The sequence below is a fragment of the Simochromis diagramma genome, unplaced genomic scaffold (assembly GCF_900408965.1).
Source record: "Simochromis diagramma unplaced genomic scaffold, fSimDia1.1 OVJJ01000123.1, whole genome shotgun sequence".
In the NCBI taxonomy this organism is placed as follows: Eukaryota; Metazoa; Chordata; class Actinopteri; order Cichliformes; family Cichlidae; genus Simochromis; species Simochromis diagramma.
In genome coordinates, this window is record NW_024386778.1 from 2,003,739 (window position 1) to 2,027,021 (window position 23,283).

Here is a 23,283-nt window from a genome sequence, read left to right on the forward strand (position 1 = left end):
ATAATTATGCACACCTGATATAGGGTGTTGATGTCATTGGACCACACCCCTTCTCATTACAGAGATGCACATCACCTAATATGCTTAATTGGTAGTAGGCTTTCGAGACTATACAGCTTGGAGTAAGACAACATGCATGAAGAGGATGATGTGGACAAAATACTCATTTGCCTAATAATTCTGCACTCCCTGTATCTTCAAGAGTGTGTTTCTTTTCATTTCCTTACACAAAGTGTCCTAACTTGTCAGCATGGAGTACAGTACTGTACAAAGTTCTGGAGCTTTTCATAATTTCTTTGTTTCCCCTCCCAGGAGCCAGACTTCCTTGTAGTGTCCTGAAGATCTTTTAAAGTTTTCTCTTGCATGACTATTCTCACACTGTTTTCTTTCTTTCTTTTTTTAAGCCACTTTCTACTGAATCATTGAAGCATAAAAAACACAAAGGATGAATCAGTGTCATGTCTACTCATAACAGACAACTTATCAGATAATCTGTTTTAAATTGTATCTTTAGGTACTTTGTTACTGTCACTAACACCCAGCATTTGTTCACATCAGTTTAAGAAAAAAGGTCAAAGACACAGATTCACAGGGGTAAAATTGTTGGGGTGCCTGAGACGCTGACCCAGTATTTTGTTTTTTTAATTATATTTCTTTATTAATTCTTAGGTTTTGGTTGTGATTTCCGTGTTCCCTTTGTAGTGTCTATGATTTCAGTGTCTGCCTGTGAGTCTATGTATATAAGTTCAGTCTGTTATGTTTCCTGGTTTACTTTGAAAGTCTGGGTTAATGTATTGAGTTTTGCTTCCCTTTGGTCTCATCATGTATGATTTGTCCCAGCTGTGTTTCGCTTCTGTCTCTCATTCCCAGAAAGCTCCCTCTGTATATTTTAGCCCTGTGTTTCTCTGTGTCAGTGTTGCGATCTACCCTCATTCTGTACTGTGTGTTCTGTTTATTTTGTATTCTAATGCAGCCAGTTTTATGTTTTGCCATCCAGCATTAAAGCTGTATTTAAGTTCACCTGCACTCAGCCTTCACTTGACAGAAGATCATGACCAGAACATGGACCCCGCAGACTGTTCCGCCTCTGAGGTTGATGTCGAAATGGAGAGGTTGGTTAATTTGCTGGACCGCATCTCTCAGGCCGATAGCTTACAGGCTATGTCTGTGGGACTGAGCGCAGTGGACGCCATGATTAAGAACAACCCCGGCTTCATCAATTCTCCTTGAACACTAAACTGAGCAGCACCATAGCTGCATGGAGGGAGCACGTAAGAGCCAGTGAGCAAGCTATCCTTCTTTCCACGCCGACACAGCAGCACCAGACAAAGTTCTCTGTGAAGCAGCTGCGTTTGCCACAGCAGGACGGCGTTTCTGCTGGAGGTTAACCGCTTCAGTGTGAGGAGCCGGAGGATTTGCAGCCCGGTCAACTGGAGCAGTCGCAGCTCAATCCGCTGGATGACTTGCGAACTGGTCCGTCCTCTCTCTCGCCGCCTCCCCCTTCCAAGGGAAGGCGTCGCTCACGCCGCCGTCACTCCAGGGCTGCTGAGCTAACTTCATCGGTGAGTAAGAGTGACTGTTTGCTGAATGTTCCGCTTGAGCATCCTGGTCCCGAACCTTCTGACATTTCATTCACTGTGAATAAGACTGTTTTCCTCTCGGGATTCTGTTCTGCCCGAACCAACAAACTCAGACACTGTATGTTTGGATTACATGAACATTAAATCAATCAGAGACTAATCAATTAAGTCTGGTCCTGCCTCATCTGGTCCTGCTGCTGCCACGCCGTCGTCTGATCCACAACCTGGCTGGCTGTAACTCAGGACGTAGAGCAGGTTAGTTGCTGATCAGAAGGTTGGTGGTTCGATCCCTAGCTCCCCCAGTTTGCATTAGGGCTGGGCTATATCATACCGTTCACGGTAATACCGGTGTAATTTTGGGCAACGATAGGAAAATGAAATATTGCAATAGAATATGGGTAAAACGCGCATGCGCAGTGCGCTTGTTTTCATACGCACATAGCGGCGACACAGAATGAGAAGAGCGTAAGCGGATCGTTAAATGTAACTGATGAACCAGAATTGGTTTGTAAAAATGCCGGATTTGCCTCGCCTGTGTTGCTCCGGGCAATCCCCGGAGAGCTTTATGGACAGTTTTTTGAGTTCCAGTGCTCTTCACGGACTTTTGGTTTTCTTGAGCTCCTCGGCTTCTTGTGGACTTGTGTTTTGTCATTTTGTTTCCGTGAGTCTGCACTAGAGCAGGGCGATATGACCAAAAATATTTATCACGATATACGTTTGAAAATTTGCGATAACGATATAACTGACGATATAATTGACACTAGACAAAATACTTTACAACTCCACAACTTTATTAGTGCAAAAAAACCCATCACTGTATTTTCACTTAAACAAGCAGCTGTTTTTTATCTGCATTAAAGTTATATAAAAATTTAACAGTGCAAATGCAAATTCCTTGCTGACAGTTTAACTAAAAGGCATTTCCAGTGGAAACTGGCCGATGTATCCTCAGCATAACCATGTATAACATCCACAAAACTTAAAAAGAGGTTATACACACACAATACGGTAACATTATGTTGAAGCACAGTACGTATCACTCCGCGAGGCTCCTGCCTACGATAGCCGTAACGCTCCCACAATCCATCAAGCGGTGCGGCTTCGTAGCTTAGCAAAGTCGCACTGAAACATTTGACAGATTTTCGAGCGCCGTGCACATAAAATTGTTTCGAGGTCAGTAAACACAACCAGAGTTCATACATAAGGCACACGGGATTATAAGGGGCTCTGTAAACTTTCAGAAAAATCAAAGGATTGATTTTAAGTGTGCCGTATTTTCCAAACAACACGGTAATAACGACGGCCCGCTAGCATGCTCTACCAAAAATAGTGCTTTGTTGTGTATCTGATGGACGAAAGCTAAACCAGTTCCACACCACTGAAGCTGCAGCATTTTTACAAACCAGTTCTGGTTCATCTGTTTCATTCAACGATCCACTTTCGCTCTTCTCATTCTGAGTCGCCGCCATGTGCGTATGAAAGCAAAGGCACTGCGCATGCGCGTTTTACCCATATTCTATCGCCATATTTCATTTTCCTATCGTTGACCAACATTACACCGGTATTACCGTGAACGGTATGATATAGCCCAGCCCTAGTCTGCACTTTGGGTCCACCATTCCTGCCTGCACGCACTTGACAAAAATTGTATCGTGGCACCACTAAGGTGATTCCCAAAGAGCAATTAGTCAAAGGTTTAGCAGGGTGTCCCTAAAAAATTCAAGGAAACCGGACAAGTGGTGGTCAGTTGGCAAGTTTAACTATCAATAGCTGATGAACAGTATCTGAAAGTCATATCTAGATACATCTGGATTTTCAATTGATATGTCTACTGTTTACTGAAGCCTGATCAGAAATACTCTCAGTTCTTGGCTTTCAAGAAGCCATTCTTAAAGAAGGGAAACCAGGAGAAAAGCATGACGTATGCTAGTTTATACGAGAACTGAAATGAAAACCGATCTTATGGAGTGATGAATCTTGATTTGAAATTTAGTTCAAATTGTCATCAGCATATAAAGAGGAGGTACAACAGTGAGCGTATCTGTCAAACATGGTTGAAGTTTGGTCATATTTGGGGCTGCATGTCAGCCAGTTGTGTTGGCGACCTAGTCAATATAGATCAAATTTAAATGAAGACAATATCTGCTATACAATACCATTCGGAAAAAATCTGATTGGCATCAATTTCATTTTTTAGCATGAAACACAATCCAAATGCAGCAAAAACATGGATGGATGTCAGTGCCTCCACATTACTGAAGCAGCGTGGGATCATCTTGATAGACTGGCACAAAGACCAGCTTTGAATGTCCTTCAACAAGCCTGGAGAACTATTCCTGAAGTCTGCTTTAAGGAATTACGAGAAAGCTTTCCTAAGAATGTGATGGAGTATTAGGACCACATTAAGAAATAAAAATGTATTGTTCATTTTGAGAATAAGTTTGAAACACTATAACATGAAGATTAAAGTTAGATTGTTATTTCAGGTCAAACAACTGATGCTGAATTATCATTTATCCTTTTCATTGGCAAGCTTAAATATGAAAATTATTCATTCTGAAGATATAAGGCAGCAGTATTTGTGCTCAGTTTTCTTTCAAGTGAATGAACCTTTCATATATTCAGTGTCTGTATCCCTGCATCAAATTCCAGTCAGTCATCAACAATATTTCTCATTCATTAAAAAGACTGTTTAGAAATGTGTACAGATGATCACCTGTTTGGATTTTTATTATGTGTGTCAGCCTCATTTTCAGCTGGAAACACTTTCCTGTGTGTTTGTGCATGTTTTTAGAGAGCAGATGATGGTGTTTAGAAAAAGAAACTATTCAAAATAATGTGCGCATATAAACAGACTAATCAGAGAAGAACACATCTCAGTCCTCTTGATGTGGGCTTCTCTTCATCAATCAAGAGTGTGAAAACTATTTTTTTCTTTCTTTTTTTCTTTTGACATTTCACTGTGCTTGGCATGTTGAGAAGGTTTTTGTTAATAAGGAAAAGTTGAGTAAAATTATGCACAATTTTAACCTGCTAGGAAAGAATGTAACATCCTGTGATTTTTCTTCCTGAGGTGAGAATTTGTCAGATCAGATTAATGATACTGTGATACAATTTCAAAGGTGTCATATAGAGAAAGAAGAAGCCTTGATACAGTATTAAAACATAAATCCCTAGTCTCACATTCAATAAATATTTTCTTAAGCTGGCCATGACAACACTGACATGTGCTTTTAATGGCAACATTTCTTCCTCTGAAAGTATTTTTTCTGCTTTAGAATTTGTATAAACACTTATTGGTTTGCAGAGATGTAATTATTGCATCATACATACAAATCTAGCTTCATTGTTGCAGGACGCTGGAGGGGGTATTCATTTTTGGGTTTCTGCTTCAGAAGCCTTATTATGAATGATTGCATGATTGAATCAACACTTTTGAATTATATTTTACATTTTTGTTAATTTACCAAAAAATTAATCCAATTACAGCACTAGAACAAAAGTCAGGGAATCCGGAATGTTAAAATTTCCTAGTAATACATTTTTCTTATGCTTATGCAGAAAGCTTGAGTTACATTTTTTGGTAAACAGACTCACACAACTCCATTCATGTTACAGTTTTAGGATTTGAGTTTTGCAACGAAGCAGCTATATTACCTTTTGTCAAGAACTAGAAATATTCTTTTTGAACTTCAATGCATTTTATGCCCCTGTAGAAATGCTATCTTCAAGGATAGCAGTGCATTTTCTTGAAAAGACAATAACAAAGACTTACATGGACAGACTTGGAATTTTCATAGACTTGATAGACTTGATAATGTAATTTAAATACTAATATCAGAAAGCTTATGCTTAAAATAAAAATGCTTACATGTTGATGTATAGAAAGTAATTTCACTTAATTAAACACAACAACATAGGAGGGATGAGTATTGCATGAGAATGCAACCAGTAGCTGGAGTCAGAAACCAAGGTGCAAAGTCTGAATGATGTCTTTAAACTGTTTTCTTTTCATCTTTAATGATTTTCAACTTGTGCACACAACTGTTGCTTTTTTAAAGTCACTAAAAACTTACAGTATACAATAACATGCTTTTGATTGCAGCTGTGGATGGCTAATGAATGGGCAGTTAAATGGTGACTGTATTAAATCAAGTGATAATGAGCAATCGCATTACTGTTCAATCACAAGGCAATTAAGGACTTATGAAAAGTTTAGCATCCTGAAATCCTAATCTGCTGAATCTACATTGCACTGACTTTATTCTGATTATACCTGATAGATGAAGCACGCTGCCGTTAACTCTGACCTCCACATACACAAACTTTCTACAGATGAACAGCTCGTATTGCCAACCTGTCCTCACTTGTCAGTATGACGCTTTACAGTGCATCCTGGTTTGATTTGTTATCATTGTGGACTCAACAGTGACAGGTAAATAGAATTACTAAAGTGAATTTCACATCAGCAAGTGGGATGTTTGGGTTTGGAGGGGGAAAATAAATCAGATAAGTCTGAGATATCTAAAACCTGAGAAATAGTTTTAAAAGAATTTAGTATATATGAGTTATTAAAAAAGTGTAGCAAGTGAGAGTTTAATAATTTTATATGTGGGTGTATGTGATTACAGCTTTCTACTGTGAAGATGTTTACAAGTACAGACGGTGTGAAGTCTAACATTTCAGTGAAAGCGTTAATGAGTACCGGATAGTGCTGTGCCAACAGTACATTTCACAGCTCAGACAGGCAAAATGTTCCTACTTTCAGCACAGTTTGTGTTTGCAACAAGCATCATCTTATTAGTTTAATTAGAAAAACATCAACTCTGGAACCATACACCCTGCAGTCGGTAACCGATGAGATATATATATCACAGCTCATAATGATACTGAGATTGCTATAAGAAAATATAGACTAAACAATAAACACCGTGACATTAATAAATGAAGTCTTTACAATATTTGTGAAAGAACGTGTTCTAAAGAACATACTGAGAGTGGTATTATAATAGGATACTACCATTGCAACTAGTCCGTTTGGGACATTTCTTCCTTCCTGGTTATTCCAGCATCAGCTTTTAAGTGGTGTTATTGCAAAGTGGAAGCATTTAGGAACCACAGCAACTCAGTGGCAGACCTCATAGTTACAGAGCAGGGTCACTGTGTTGAGCTGTCACCAACACTCTGCTGACTCAATGATTGCAGAGCTCCAAACCTCCTGTGGTATTAACATCAGCACAAAAGCGGTGTCCTGAGACACCTTGGCATGAGTTTTCATGGACAAGCAGCTCCTGTAGGTGTAATGTGTAAATGCACAATAGCGTGAAATTTAAGCTAAATTCTAAAGAACAGTAAGGAAGCATTAGCCTGAAATTGTAATTATAACATTAGAGATCTGAAGCCTTGGCGGCTCTGAGGATTCATTTTCTGTCCACCATTTAACAAGGAAACATGCTGCACTGTTACCGTATCTAATTATGCACACGACCAGCCTCCTCATAGAGTAATGTATTGCCAGCTATCAGCCTTTGGAACCTGATATAAACAGCAAGCCAAAAACTCCAACTCTACTTGGCAATCAAGTACTTTTTGGCCACTAAAGTCCTACATATCAAGGTATCAAAAATAAGATGCCAAAGCAGTTGTCACACCTCAGGCTGGAATTAACTGAGAGCTCAGGGAGAGCGAGCTTGTCTGCAATACCTTTATGTAGTCTCATCCTCGCATGATGGGGCACCTTCATCAAACACTCTTAATAAAATCCAGTCGTTCAAAGATTTATACAGTCATTTGAAATGAAATGTGGATTTAGATTGTTGTCTGTTTTCATTTCCTCTCTATAGAGAATGCTGAACAACCTTCTTGTGCTGCCTGGGCAAAGCACGAGGCCACCCCACTGACACTAACAATGAGAAGATGAGGAGTGAAAGTGTTACACTGTCAAATAGCAGCAAGACCTTGATGCCAGCTCTTGCTCTTGACGAAGGCGGTCGCACTTTTCTCCTCCTCCTCTCCCTTAGCTTCCCTGCTTAGCCTCTTATGTCCTTGTCTAGTCTCGTGTTTTTTGTATTACTTTTCCCTGGAACACTCTCTCACAGTCTGTTCTCTAAAACCTAAAAGAGGAATTATGGATTTGATCAACTGGTCCCTAAATGCAATTGACACCCTCTTCTCAACAAGAAGTTTGGGCTTGGGTGAGCCTAAGTGCTGAAGATATCTATCTATTAGGAAAAATGATAACAGGGTTCTAGCTGATCGGAGCTGGCTTGGCCCTGACTTATCAAAGAATTAAGAAAGCGGAACCGGCTGTTCAAACCTCCACAAGGCTGCCCGCTGGGATTGGAACGATGGGACGAGGCGTGAGTTTTCAAAATGGGCTCATTGAGTGCAGCACGGATAAGATCTTGGAGAAGCTTACAGCTGCCGTGAATACTCAGAATAAGATCTCTGAGTGCAGACTGGATGACATCTTGGGGAGGCTCACTGTGGTCGTGAGTTCTCAGAATCGGCTCTTTGAGCACAAGAATGACAACATCACTGAGCGCAAGTTTGATAACATCATGGAGAAGTTCACGGCTCTCCAACGGGAGATTGAGAGACCAGTGTTGGACTGTTAGAACTGCTTTGAAATTCGCACTAAAGTAAAAAGCACCATCACTTCATGCGGAGACCCTTCGGCTCCCGCCTTGCGACTGCAGCTGGCGCCGAACAAAAACACCCTGATAACGACTGTGTTTAGACTGTTCTTCCCATTCCATGCAAGGCCACCTGGGTTGGCTGGAAGACTGTTTACTTAGCCTAGCAGGGCGAAGGACACTGTCTCAGCTGAACTCTGGACACGCACACACATACATATACACTGATATGCACACACTCATCCCCCCTCCCTTTCCTTTGATGCTTGTTCCCTCCTGGGAACACGGCGGGTCTGAGCCCACGCTGGAATGGTAGCGCTGGGCAGGATGGCTGCTGTGTTTGCTTCGGATTACTCCTCACCCCCCACCCGACCCTGTTGCTGGTCACGTGTTCCATAATTTTGTGCTGTGGACATTTATGTGCTTTTTGTGCAGAGGAGTTTTTTTGTTTCCCGTTCTCATGCTGTCCTCCCAGGAGCCCAGCATGAGTAGAGGTCTCTTTTTTTCCTCTTGTACTTTCCCATTGTAGTGTATATTTCAGTGTTTTTTTCTGTAATGCTACCGATCTCCGACCTGTATCCCCATGTGATGTCTGTGTTGTGTGTGTAAGGTCGGGGGGTGCCCTATTTCACTGCAGGGCAACCTGCACATGGCGAATAAAGCCTTGATTGATTGATTGATTGATTGCAATTTAAAGAGTTTGTATGTTTAAAATATGTTTAACATTGGCAACTGTTGTCAGCATAATATGCAACCACAAAATCACCACTGGCACCCTCTACGCCTACTCTCATTCACTTTGGTTTTGGGCACACCATAATCCGATTACAGCCTCTAGTTGGAGTCCTTCTGTTAATATTCCCATTTTTTTTTTTTTTTTTTGCTGTTTTGCATACTTGCATATTTGATGATGGAGTACAAATTTATCTGCTTGTTTTACCCGAGGCAATCAGTATTCATCAAAATTCATGTCTTATCGGTGTATCAATTAATTTAATATGGCCTTAATGAAGTAGTAATTATTTTAAGCTACTTATGTGACCATTCTTGTAACGGAAATCAAATCAGCAGCCAGAGGCAAATGACAATCAGTTCCATCAAAACTCATAGTGTATACATGAATTGTAATATTCTGCAAGGCATGTAATGAGATAATCCAATTATTCTTATGATCAAAGTGAGAAACAACAAGTCTCTGCAAGCGGTTTATGCTCATTTAGCAGCTAGTGAGTTGCAGTGAAGTGACATCAGAACATGCTTGTCTTTACATCTGAAAGATAACTGGTAATATTCTCTAACAGGAGATCAGTGCAGATTGGGATGAATTAAAAACCAGTGCTGTCCCGACCTTTAAAAAGAGAGTGGTGCAATCAACATGAAGTACAGACTTAAAACAACTGGAAAAGTCAAACTATAGGGATAAAACCACATGTATTATTCATGTGTGTACAACCCTCATGTTAAATTTAAATAAATTAGCATTCACTCACATTTCACTGAATGGAAGTTTGTCCCCACCCCCGATATCCACACATAGAGGCAATTTTATCTTTCAGTGGCTTTAAAAATAGACTCAAAACAATCAGAAGCACATATACAATCACCCTACAATCAAGAAGGAAATGTATGCACACAGCCGCAGCCGTTTCCATTATATACAGCCACTTTATCCATGCCACTCATCCTGATTACAAAAACACATAGATACACAATATGCATACATTAACTTGTTTACTAGTTTCCCGGTTGTTGCGATTGCTTCGGGGGGGGACTTTAAAAGTAGTGCAATAACTTTTAAGTAGACCGATCTCAGATGCCAGAATGGGTCATTTAGTGGAAGAAGGACACACTGCTGCTCCACTTCACCGATACTGAAGAGGGGGTTTATCCCATTCAGGCCCCGGCTCCTTCAACTTCAGCTTTAACTGGATGTGGAGGATGTGGTTGGCAAACAGACACGCTGCTGCAATGTTGTTTTTGGAAAAGCAGAATCATTTTAATGCAGCGCTATTACAGCACTACACAGTATCACAAAGCAGCTGATAAACTGCAGCATCTGTTTATCGTTTGTTTCATGTTTAATCATTTATAAGTATCTGGATCGTTTTTGAGTGTGGGAAAATTTGGTCGATTTATAATGTTATGTGACCTCAGAGCAGCTTGGTATTTAGGGGCAACAACACTATGGGGAAACTGCCAAATGACACTTTATCATGCTGACATAATGAATAACAACTGGCCTAATAATAATTCATTAATTTTTTTTTAAATATGGATGATTTGAAAAAAAAAAGAACAAGTTGAGAAGTGGGCTGGGTAATAAATTATTTGTAAATGTAGCAAAACTACAATATTAAAATAACAAGTCAGGCTAAAGACCCCAATGATCAGCTGATCCCCTATGAGCATATGATACACACATGTAGTTTTGTAGTCTTGTGTAATTCTGTTCCTGTGAATCAAAATTACTTCAGAGATGTTACATTTAATCAAATCTGAGTTCTAAAGAAAAGGGCAGAGTGTAGTTATAGGGGCTGAAAACTGCAGCATGTTTGAAATAAACTCAAACAAGACTTGGCAAACGCATCACACCATTACACTTACAGTATGTTATGCCTATGTTTAATTTGGATGTGTGAAAATATACATGCTGTTGCTCGGTTTCAACACTTTTAATTGGAATCATCAGCCAGAAAATGTGCAATGACACAACCAATGATGAGCCAATCAGCAGTTCCCAATAACAAAATGTGCCAAATATTGTGTTTTCTGTGTTAGTGATCCATCTTGTGAACTACAAAAACACTAGCCAAATAGCACCAGCATGTCCTGTATGAAATGTATCAGACACTGCAATACCATTAGCCTAGATTAAAATATTGCTTTGTTTCTATTTAGCAGGTAAAGTGGGTGCAGTTTTACAATAAGACCTCACAACTTTAGTGGCAAGCTGCTTGTCTCAGGACTCTCCCTGTCTTCAGCCATGTATTGTTATCAATATAATGCAGTCATATTATAAAATCATCCCACAAAGAGCGTGTAAAAATAAAATAAGAAAAGAAATAGTCAGCTATAGTAAGACATTTGCTCACGTTCAGAAAAAGGCCCATTTTCTGTCTTCCCATGTGTGAAGCTCGTTAGCTCATCATGAATCAGCAGTATGACGTTCTCTATCTTCTTGGCATTTGGTAAGACTGAGTCACAGTCGGGCTGAACACTTTAGTGTCAGTACAAATGGAGAATGCTGCACAAATTTGAGTGTAATACAAAAGAAATGCATTTCTCTTGTATCGTCCAAGTCTAACATAAAATGCATTGAATTGAATTACAAAGCTTTCTGGCTGCTGCTAGCGTAGTCAGTCGGGTTTGTAGGTTTGCATTGTTCTGGAGGAAGTGAGGGCTATCTAGCTTGTCAGTATGTTACCTGAACCATACTCTGTCTCCAGCACTAAGTATGCAATTGGTGGTTGCCACTTGTAGTCAGAATATGCAAACTCAGCTCCTTCCTCCATCCTAACACCAGTGGAAATGTTTGTTTGTTTTTTACAATAATGTATTTAAATTTCAAATATCTTCAAGTTTTGCTTCTATTTTCTTACCATAACACAAAGTTATTTTTGTAGGTTGACTGTTTTAAGGGAAATCGGGTACTTTAGCAACCTAACTAAAATAACTAGCCACTTCCAGAAAGCTAGCCAGCTACAACTCAAGGACCAAGGAGAAGGTTTTTAGGGCACAGCCTGCAATTTACAAAACAAAAACAAAAAAGTGTTTTTTTGACAGTCACATTCTCACTCACAGAACTCTCAGTCAACATGCTGTCATCCAGTTGTCAACAATAAAATGTCCTGTAACATCCTCAAAGATTCAGAGGAAAAGTTTCCAGTGAAAATAACATGAACTCTGGCACGTTTGGGCCTTAATACAATTCAAGCTCAGTGCTCACACCACTTTCCAGATTTGACTCCCCATAACCTTTTTCTCCAAAATAAAATGCAAAAAAAGTTATTTTGATATCGTAATTAATAACAAATTTACACCTACAATTGTTCACAAAAGGACAACCAGGTACAGTGTTTGCTTTCTGAAATCGCGCCCTCACAAACTGTGGTTCACAGTTTCAGCAGTGATCAGGTTCATACTCTACAAGAACTATGGGGAAGCCCTATTTTGAGAGCATTTAATTATACAGAAAAGTACATGATGAAGTTGAGACAAAAAAATTGAACCTTATTAACTAAAGCTGTCAACAAATTGTGAAGAAGTGATTGACCTTGTTAGGGAAAATATTCTAAAACACTTCTTCAGTAAAGACTCAGAGAAGAGAAACACACAGAGTTCTTGCTAGCAAGGGCAGCTCCCTACTGAGACTCGCGCTGAGCTTTGCCCTGGTCTTTGCAGTACTCTACCATATGCAAACTTATATCACTAAAAGATTATACTGACTACTAAATACAATTTTCCATTGACAGACCTTATGTCAGAATGGTGGCCTGGAAAAGGCAAAGCCTCTCAAGGAAATGATAAACTAAGAAGAAACAGCAAAACATAACACAACAGCAAGCACACATCTCAATAAATTTGGACCCACCACTAATAAAATAATCTTGCTACTTCGCTGACCCACTTCCACTACGCTGCTGTATGCAGCCACATATGCTGATGCCATAACACTGCCTCCACCATGTTTTACAAGTTATATTATTTCCTCTGTCCAATAAAGTCTTTCATAACTGTGGCTGTGTTTCTGATGGCTAAGAGTGAAAACAGCTGCACCTTACACCTTGTCGTAACCGTTTGTATATCCATTCATGAATGCACCATTTTGATGTAGACCTTGACAATAATATGCCAGTTTCCTTCAAAGTATTCTTGAGTGCAGGATTTTTCTTCAGCCTCTGAGCTCAACATTCACTTTGTGACTGTTTGATTTTGCAAAGAGTGTCATTGTCCAAAATTCTATAGATCTGTGCTCTTGCTTCGTAGTCATCGCACACAAAACGCTCACTCAGTTAGCACTCTATTGTCTACACTTTTTTTTTCAGTGTATCTGACATGAGAGTACAGTTCAGAGTAAACTTCAGAGGACCTGGCATCCTGCTTCATAGCGTGATAGTGCTGGTTTGGCGAGGAACCGCTCTGTGTATTGATCTGCTCATGCACTATTCCCTCTACTTCGTGTGAGAATTTGCCTCTGATCTGAACCAGCTTTCAAGTGGGTAAAAACAATCTGACTCAAAGGCACTTTTTTTTGTAATGTCCATCAATAGAGTAGCAGAGTGTGCAGAAAAAAAGCAAGCCTCCAATAGTGGTTCAAAGGGTAATGATTTACCCTCTGAATGGCCTATCCATCAGAGCTACCCTTAATTCTGCTTTATACCGATCTAACACTAGTTGATGCAAACTCAAAATAGTTCAGGAGGATTTCAAAGTGAAATGTCATGCCATTGGGGCGATCGTGGCTCAAGAGTTGGCAGTTCATCTTGTAACCGGAAGGTTGCCGGTTCGAGCCCCGGCTTGGACAGTCTGGGTTGTTGTGTCCTTGGGCAAGACACTTCACCTACCGCCTACTGGTGATGGCCAGAGGGGCCGATGGCATGATATGGCAGCCTCGCTTCTGTCAGTCTGCCCCAGGGCAGCTGTGGCTACATCTGTAGCTGCCTCCACCAGCGTGTGAATGCGAGAGTGAATGAATAGTGGAATTGTAAAGCACTTTGGGGGCCCCGAAAAGCGCTATATAAATCCAATCCATTATTATTAAATTTCCAGACAAATCTTAATTCCAGTGAAGATTTTTCAACAAGACTCATTTGTTCGACAACAGGAGGTGAAGCACAAATGGCGAGGTAAATTATTGAACATCGCTACAAATCTTAGTGTGATGATAGTAGTGTATGTATGTATACATGCACCCTATCTCCTACTTAAAAGGTTGAATCCTAGTTTGCAAGAACATCGTCACACATACAGCGATGATTAACATCTATATGTTATTACAAACATCTTTATATTGATTCAAATTCATCATCCCTCAATGTTACACTGTCCACTTGTATCACTTGGCACATTCAGTGTGGAAATTTGTTCAAGTCACCAGTACAGCGATTATTCACACCTCTGTGTTTTTAAAAAGAACTATTATTACAATTATTCAAATATTTATTATAAATATTTGAATAATTATAAATTTAATAATTATAAATTAAATATAAATTCTTTGGATTTTCCTGTGTATTATGTTCATATTAGTGCTGTCACAGTTAATCTGGTTAAAATGACATTAACGCCATAACCGCCCCGTGCGTTAGCGGGGTTAGCTTGTTTTAACACGATAACTCGCTAACGGAGATTTGCCGCGTTAATGCAGTTATGGCATTAACGTCATTTTAATGAGATTAACGTTGACAGCACTAGTTCATATGTTTTTACCGTATTACCTAATCAGTCTGTGTTTCTTTCATGTGTCATGCTCAGTGTTTGTCGCCCGTAAAATAACTTATTTCTAAACGTGCTGCTGGTTACAATGAAGATAATAATGTACTGTTAAAGGTATCTGTAACTTTTTACAACAAGTTTTCCTCAAGTAGTAATCAGCACACTAATAATTTGCTCCATCATTTGATAAATTGTTGGTGATACTTGAAACCATTAAAGCCAACTTAATCTTTAATATCGCAAAACTGAAAGTTTTAAACCTGCAAATGAGCAAAACTGAAACACTGACTTGAATAAAACATCTTAATTAACTCTGATGATATCATTTTTTTTTCAGTTTGATTTACATTTTTAGTGCAGTTTTCTTTATTTATCTTTATCGCTTTTACTGTGCTGTTCATGCCAGTGGTTAAGACACAGTTGATGGCAATATAGTTTTATAATAGTACATCTAAAATGCTGCAAGGCTTTGTGAAACGGTAAAAGATGCTTAAGCGTTATACTGCATATTCATCAGTGCCAGTATTTTGAGAAAGACAAGTTGGCAGCTAAGACTCCTTGAATATCTTCCAAAGTCTAATTAACAGACGTAGATATCAGCAGTACTGTGCAGTCAAAGATGACAGACTGTATCACAAGACACGAATCACTCGGTGTCACTCTTTATTTCAGAATCAAAACAGATTTGATGATCCGTAAAAGTATAAAACATTGACCCCATTAACTCCTAACTGACGCACCTGTGATCCTCAAAAGTTCTCTGTATTTGAGCTATTCAGAGCACCGGAGGATTTGTCAAGATGATCTCTATTACACTTTAGTCTATAGTTCGACAAGCACTGACACGGCGTGAAAAACCTATAAACATGCAGAAAACGTGTCTTATCTGTTGATCCTACATATTTGAAAAGACGGATGACTCAAAGGAGAAAAGATAAAAAGGGTTCAAACCTTAATTGCAGACCGGAGCTGCTCAGCATCCACTTCTCTGCGTGTTGCCTTCTCCTGCACTGCTTCTGCTTCCAAGCTCAAACGATCTCGCCAAAGCAGATTTCAAACACTCTTTGCTGCAGTCACTGCCGTTCATACACAAACGCTGCAACCCTGAATGAATGAATAGAGCTTACAGGTGTACATGTCGGGAGAGTGCTGCCAGAGCTCATGGCGTGTTCCAGCGCTCACAGACTGAGACGTGGAAGAAGAGAGGGCAGCTTATTTGGCATTATCATCCCGCCCTCCCTCTGGTCTACTCTCCTCCCGTTCCTCTCTCTGTCACTGTCTCCTCTCTTATTCACCTTTTATCCCCTGCCTTTCCCCTCAAAGCAACTGCTCGGCTTCCTCTTGTCTTGCTGTAATTATGAGTGTAAGTAATTGTCTTATTCCAGCAAGAGGGTGTACGTGAGAGAGAGGCAGACACGACTTGAAGCAAGCCATCTGTGAGAGAGTATTTATATGAAACTGAAGGAGAATCTCTGCTTTTGAGGGAAGGACCATCCTCTCTGAGACAAACAGCTACTGGCATGTATCAGAGAGGGATGAACAGCCGACTTCGTACAAGAAGAGGAGAATGAAAGAGCCTCCCGTGTCTTCGAGATCTAAGGTGCACACAATGAGGAGCTGCTGATTTAAAGAAGCATAAAATTACCTTGGACACAATTACATTTTTTGACAGTGAAGGATCACCTCTCTGGAACCCTTAAGTGCTACTTTTCCTCTTTTTGAAAGGTGTGACATTTAGAAGAAATGCTTAGCCACTAAACTTGAATCTAACCTTTACTAAATAATGGATTGTGGCTGTGAATCATGTGACACCTCAGTAATTGAAAAACAATATGAAAATTCCAGAGGTTCGCTTCGACAGTTGTAAGTCCACAGCTGTGTGCACTTTAGTTCACTCAGTCATGTATATTTATTAAACGCAAGAAAACAATGTTGCTTTAAAGAAGACATGCGCTCCAGTCTGGAAGCGATGAGGTGAAATAACTCTCCTAAAGCCATCAGTCACGTTGTGAAATATTTCCACTCTGACGCCATTTTTGCTTCGCTTCACATACACACACTTCTGACTAGAAGCATTTAAACATCTATGAGAGTCTAAATGATTGTCTTTTCCATCTATTATGGCAACACACGTCCAACAAGGCTGTTGCTTAGTTTCCAAAATAAAATGTCACGAGTAGTTGTTATTTGTGCTCTGTCTGGTTGTGTATTTTCCTTTTAAAGCAGCACAGGCATCATCCATCTAGTTTCATCAAAATGAGCCTGGACAGTGCAACAGCTGTGGCATTTCAAACTTTGAATGTTGAACTTTAAAGTTTGTCCCCAGTCACAGAGATTCGTAAGTAAGACTAAATGTGATCAACTTCACTTGTCTTCAGAGATGGGCAGTAACACGTTACTTGTAACTCACAGAGTAACGCGTTACTTATAACGCGTTACTGTAATCCGATTACACGTTACTGTAATCCCTTACTTTACTCAAATAACGAGTAAAGTAAGGGATTACTATTGCAAAAACGGTAATTAGATTACCGTTACTTTCCCGTAGGAACGCTGCGTTACTGCGTTACTAAAACCGTGATTTTTTTGCGAGAATGTCTCACGACAGTGACGTAAGCGAGTGCGACGTTGGTGACAACAGCTGTGTGCAGATCAACAATGGATCACATATCGATTGTGGGAGAGAGTATGAGCGTGCAGCGTTTAAAGCGTGGAAGTACTGACCTTACTTTGAGTTTGATTCCATAAAAAGTGACAAAAACATTAGCGTCCGTTGTGCGTGGGAAGAAAACTTCTTTTTACAGCGAAAAAAACCCCCTAAACTTCCGAGCAAGCACCGAGTAGCTACGACGTAATGGGAAACTCACAGAGAAAGTCACGGATTCTTCCACTGACCGCTGCGGCACACCTGCACCAGGGTAAACCTCCGCCTACCGCAGTCCTGCTTTGCAGGTGAAAATAGAGCAACAGGACCGCTGAGTCTTTGACTTTATTTATTTTCTGCTGTGTTTTACTTGCATCTATTTGAAAGACTGAGTGTAAACACACAAAAAAAATTTATCTGCTGGAATGTGTAGAAAATAAGTTTAAATGTTAAACAAATTTCTTCCAGTCAGAGAATGTTGCAGATAATTAAATTTTTGGTTGATGCATAAAGTTAAAAGATTAAAACTGATAAAACAAGTTTTAAAAAGAGACTTTTCCATTTGATTACATTTTGTATGATGGATTATGCAGAAAAAGTAGAATTGGGCTGGAAGATCTATCGCTTTATCACCTCTTCAGGTTGTAAATATTTAAGCATATTTGCACTGCAGAAGACATAATGTGGATTGCACAACACTGGACACTATATTCTTCATTTCCAGTTAATATTTGTACAGCTGCTGTTATTGTGTATATATTTATTTATATTTCTTCATACATTCTTATATAGTTCTATATTGTGTATTGTGTATTTTGTTGTACAGTTATTTTATTTTCAACTTTAATTTATATATTTTATCTTATTCTTTCTCAGTTAAATTTACCCTTCATTCTAATTTGTGTTGTACAGTTATTTCCTTTTTAACCTTAATTTATATTTTATTCCTTCCTAGTTAAATTTACCCTTTTTAATTTTTCATATTTATTTCCTATCTTATTCATAGCCTTTTCCTTTTTTGTTTTCTTTAGGTCACGAGCAGTTGTCCAAGCATTTCACTGCATATCGTACTGTGTATGACTGTGTACGTGACAAATAAATAAAATTTGAATTTAAATCGTGTTTTTAAAAAGTAACTAAGTAACTAAGTAATTAATTAATTTTGAAAATAAGTAATCAGTAAAGTAACGGGATTACTTTTTGGGGGAAGTAATCAGTAATTAGTTACTGATTACTTTTTTCAAGTAACTTGACCAACACTGCTTGCTTTTGCAAGGCAAAGAAGAAAAGCTGCAGTCGTTTACTGACGTTGGTTGTGTGGAGCTAAAGACCTAATTGCTATTTTTTTTTTCAGCTGTGAGGCCTCTAGTTGTTAAACCATTGTTTATAATGAAAGAAAAGTATTATATAAAAGTCAGCTTGTGGCCACTGGCTAAAACAAGTGACTGCTCTGGATTTTTCAATATTAAATATTTTAAATATTTGATTACAGTTTGTAGCGGGCCAAACACAGTCAGAATGTCATTTTAAAGTTATTTTAAATAATAACTCACCTCACTTACTCACCAATAAATATATGTCTAACAGTTTTTTAATCTCACTCTTAAAGGGGAAAAAAAGCAAAATACTAGTTGTGTTCAGAGAGGAAGGTTTGAGTGCGTACAGCGTGTTGTGTTCACGCTAGCTCAGAATAATATCATAGTGCTCTTTTTAGAGTGAGTGCTGGTGGTGGTGAAGGATGGCTTTACAATTGTGGAATATTTTCAGTGTGTCTGTGTCTCTACAGTTTGCCTTGCAAGAAGAACAAGTAGGTCAAAGCGCCTCGGGACTCTGTAAGCATTTTGACAGACTTCCAGATCTCCTGGAAGTTGGTCTCCAGAGGGGTGTAGGCAATATTTAGGGCAAACCCCTGCACAGTAATCTCCTTCCCTCAGCTAATGCATTAAAAAACTGGGAACATGAAAGTATTTCAAATAAAGGGAAATAAATGCTCAATGTGATAAAGCTAGGCTAGCTTCATTAAGGTAAGACATACACATGAATCGCTGAAGCACTCATCTGCTTGTTGAGAGATGATATGCATCATTATTATTGTGTTACTGTAAGTATGGTACAATCATTGCATTGCTAATTCTAGTCCCTCACTAAAAGCAAAACCCACCTTGCCACTGTTACCAGACAACAGCTTGCACAAACTGGAGCAATGGTGGTAAGAGGGGCTGCATTGGATAGAGAAAAAGGAAAAGGAAGTTGCAGGGGGAAAAAAAGGCTCAGCCTTGCTGAAAGGCCGGGTATTTTGTCTCTGCATGTCTCAATGGGCAGCCCACAATGTGTGTTAATTCATCCCTCACAAAGAGCCTTGAAGCGAGGCTTTCCCAAACCAGCAAACAAATCACTTCCCTCCCTCTCCATTGGTATTCTGAGGATGATTCTCAGGTCTTTGTGTAGGGAAATGAGCAGCGGAATAAGAAACAGATTTAAGTTGAAGGTGCGGTTTACTCAGGGATCGCTTTGATTGAAATACCTCGCACATGAACAGAATGTCCTCGTTTTGAGTCTATATCATTTTTTTCCTGTCTATATTGAGACAAATACCACCTCTGTGTTGAGATGAAGTAAACTATTCTGCCGTTAGCAGTCCATTTAAGTAAAATTTAATTAGCTGTTAGCAGCCTGTGATTCCACTCTTTAATTTCATTCATAAATCCTCATTTAATATCTGTTGTGGGAGCACTGCTGCTTAATTTATTATGATATAGCTCTAAAAATGTCTTTATTATAACTGTGTGAGAGAGTGGATATTTTTATAGGCTCTTATTTAGTGCTAATTAAGTTATCCATAAAACAATGCTAAAGGTTAACGTTTTTCTAAAGTCACATTCTAGTCAGAGGCTGGTCTAATCTGGTTTCCTGCAGCAATAAAATTCTTTTAAGTTAATAGTAGCTCAGAAAACCACTGTCATCACCTCATTCATTTTCAGTTGTTTTAACATCAGTTTATTGTTTTGATGTTTTACTTTCCTTCACTATTATTGATCTAGTTCACACTACTCTAATGAGCATCATGAGTTGTTACTGAGATGCAGGTAAGTGACAAGTCAAAGGTGCTTGCAAAGAAAAGCGTCTGGACTTCTTTAAGTTGCTTGAAGACGTTTCAAGCGCCTTTGGCTACGATGACCTGGATGACTGGGAACCTTCACAGACAGGTAAGTGACAAAGCGTTTTGACAAAGGATTCATTCAAGTTTTGGATCCAGTTGCACTTTGGTTTGGGCTGCACAGCTAATTAGTCAAAAATGACTTGGTTTGAGTTAGGAAATGATCATTATAGGTAATCATGATTAGCAAACCTTTTTATGTTACCGGGGAGTGACGTTTTTCACATGGGCCATTACCAATGACTGTAAGTTTGTTTTCTAAAAGCCGCTGCAACACACTGTGCACCTGCTGCACATTTTTATCAAAAGATCTGGAAAAAATGAGAATATCATCCAGATACAAGTACACAAAATTATTCAAAAAGTCCTGTAACACATCATTAGTCAAAGCATGAAACACTGATGGTACATTAGTCAGACCGAAAGGCATTACCAGGTATTCGTAATCAGTGATGGGAATAACGGCGTTACAAGTAACGGTGTTACTAACAGCTTTACTTTTTTCAGTAACGAGTAATCTAACTAATTACTATTCCTATCGTTACAACGACGTTACAGTTACTAACAAGAAAATGCGCTCTGTTGCTATTTTTCAACAAACAGACGGTTGAAACTGTGTTCAGCTTACAGCATCTTATATCAGCTGCACGGAAGTAACTGTAAGTAATGTGGACGCTACAGCTTTAAGCAGCTGCGCGCTCCCGCGGACGGTAATCGCGATCACTGTCTAGCACAACACCTGGAGCTCAGGGGGCAAAACAATCGCATGAGTGCTGCTGTTTGACTGAGGAAGAATAAAGTAGTCGCGGTAAGCCAATCACATGACCACTTAAAGACAAAACAACAAGGTGATATATACCAGTTCATAAACTGTGTTGATAGGCCACGGACAACCAGAGTCATGATAAACAAGATATACGCAGCGTTTTTTCCTCAATAGTTTTGTCACGTTTACTGTCTAAGGACAGCGCAGCGAGCACGCTCTGCTTATGAGCAAAAAATAAAAACGGGAAGTTTTAGGAGTGACGGCGAGAGAGAGAGAGAGAGAGAGAGAGAGTGAGTTTTGAGATGCGAGAGATTTGTGACGTTTAGTGTGTTTGGAGTGTGTAGTTAATGTGTTGTCTTGTGTAGTTGGTGTGTAGTGTTGTGGATAGTTTTGTGTTGTGTGTCAGAACAATGAGGTGAGTGCTGTCTCCAGGTAGAAACAGACACCTGCTGCTGTCAGACCTGCAGGTATCAGGCTGTGATGTTCTCCTTTATAGTGGACAGAAATTATGTTTTTGGAGTGGAACAAATAATTTGTGCGGCATTTTATTGAATGCAGAACAGCTGATTGTTCTGTAAATAGTTTGAAATGGTTATTTAAAAAAATCAAGGTAAAAGGTGAATGGATGCAAATAACTTTGTCTGTGAAGGTTCTCAGTCATCCAGGTCATCGTAGTCAAAGGAGCTTGCAAAGAAAAGAAGTAAGTAAAGAAGTCCAGACACTTTTTTTTGCAAGCTCCTTTGAATGCAAATAACTTTGTTTGCAAAACTTGTGCATAGGATTTTAATATTGACAATTTATTTTTGTGTTTAAAGTTACGAAATATGATTCATTAAACATGTTTGTGGTTGTTACAGTAAAAATATAAATTTTCTACTCTGATTTTATGTTTTTTGTCTGATTTTAGATCAATTGTGTTAACACAGTAGTCAAAATGAAAACATAACTGTAAATTCAGACACGTGAGGTTGTGCTGAAAAGAATGACACCAAACAAGACAAAGTAAATCGTTTTTAAAGCTAAAATGTGGAGGGAAAATCAAAAGTAGTTAAAAATGGCCAATTATACCCTGGACCCCAGAGGGTTAAACGTTATTTTTAAAGTAACGCAATAGTTACTTTTCAAGTAATTAATTACTTTTAGCATATTGTAACTCAGTTACTAACTCAGTTACTTTTTTGAAGAAGTAACTAGTAACTATAATTAATCACTTTTTCAAAGTAACTTGCCCAACACTGTTCGTAATGTCCTCGAGGAGTGTTGAAGGCCATTTTCTACTCATCTGCCTGGCGTATGCACACCAGGTGATATGCGTTCCGAAGGTCCTTTTTCGTGAAAATGATGGCTTCCTGTAGAGGTTCAATAGCAGAAGAGATCAGTGGGAGGGGATATTTATTCTTCACAGTTATGTCACTGAGACCCTGATAGTCAATACAGAGCCTGAGAGATTAATCTTTCTTTCCTACAAAGAAAAAAACCACCAAAGGCAAAGGGGACAGGCGAATTAAGCCCGCCTCCAGCGACTCTGTGATATACCTGTCCGTGGCCGCCTTCTTAGGGTCGGAGAGGCCGACTGGTAGGCAGCTGGTCTCCAAGTAACAGTTCAATGGAACAGTCATATCAACGGTGAGGGGGAAGTGAGACAACGTGGTGTTTACTGAAAACAGGCCCCAGATCACCTCTGGTACGGACAAAAGATCCAAAGTCTCAGGTTCCAGCTTAGAACTGAAGACAGGTGGCGGTAGTAAGGCAGACTGTAAACAGTGTGACAAGCAGGGGCTACTCCAACTCTCAATATGGCGGGTGGACCAGTTAATGTGGGGATTATGGCACTCGAACCATGGGTAACCTAAAACGACGGGAAACTCAGGGGAGGAAAACCAAAACAAAACAGAGAAGCTTGCGATGATTACTGGAACGTGTTAATGAAACAGGTTCAGTCTCGTGAGTGACTGTGGGCAGCGACTTGAGCCAGCGACTTAATGCGGAAATTGATGGAAAACTCGGCTACCGATTGACTGCCCTGACGGAGCCCGAGCACCTGCCACGTGGCTTCGCCAGTGCGC

The 23,283-nt window shown here is 39.5% G+C and overlaps 1 protein-coding gene across 2 annotated transcripts in view; it reads right to left on the reverse strand.

The window, feature by feature from the left end:
- Positions 1–16,101, reverse strand: part of LOC120721178 (galactosylgalactosylxylosylprotein 3-beta-glucuronosyltransferase 1) — a 53,362-nt gene extending 37,261 nt beyond the window's left edge. For both annotated transcript variants that reach the window (XM_040011328.1, XM_040011319.1), the window contains exon 1: positions 15,602–16,101. The gene's annotated coding sequence lies outside the window, so the exon portion shown is untranslated. The remainder of the gene's footprint in view (positions 1–15,601) is intronic.
- Between the last annotated feature and the right edge of the window lie 7,182 nt (positions 16,102–23,283).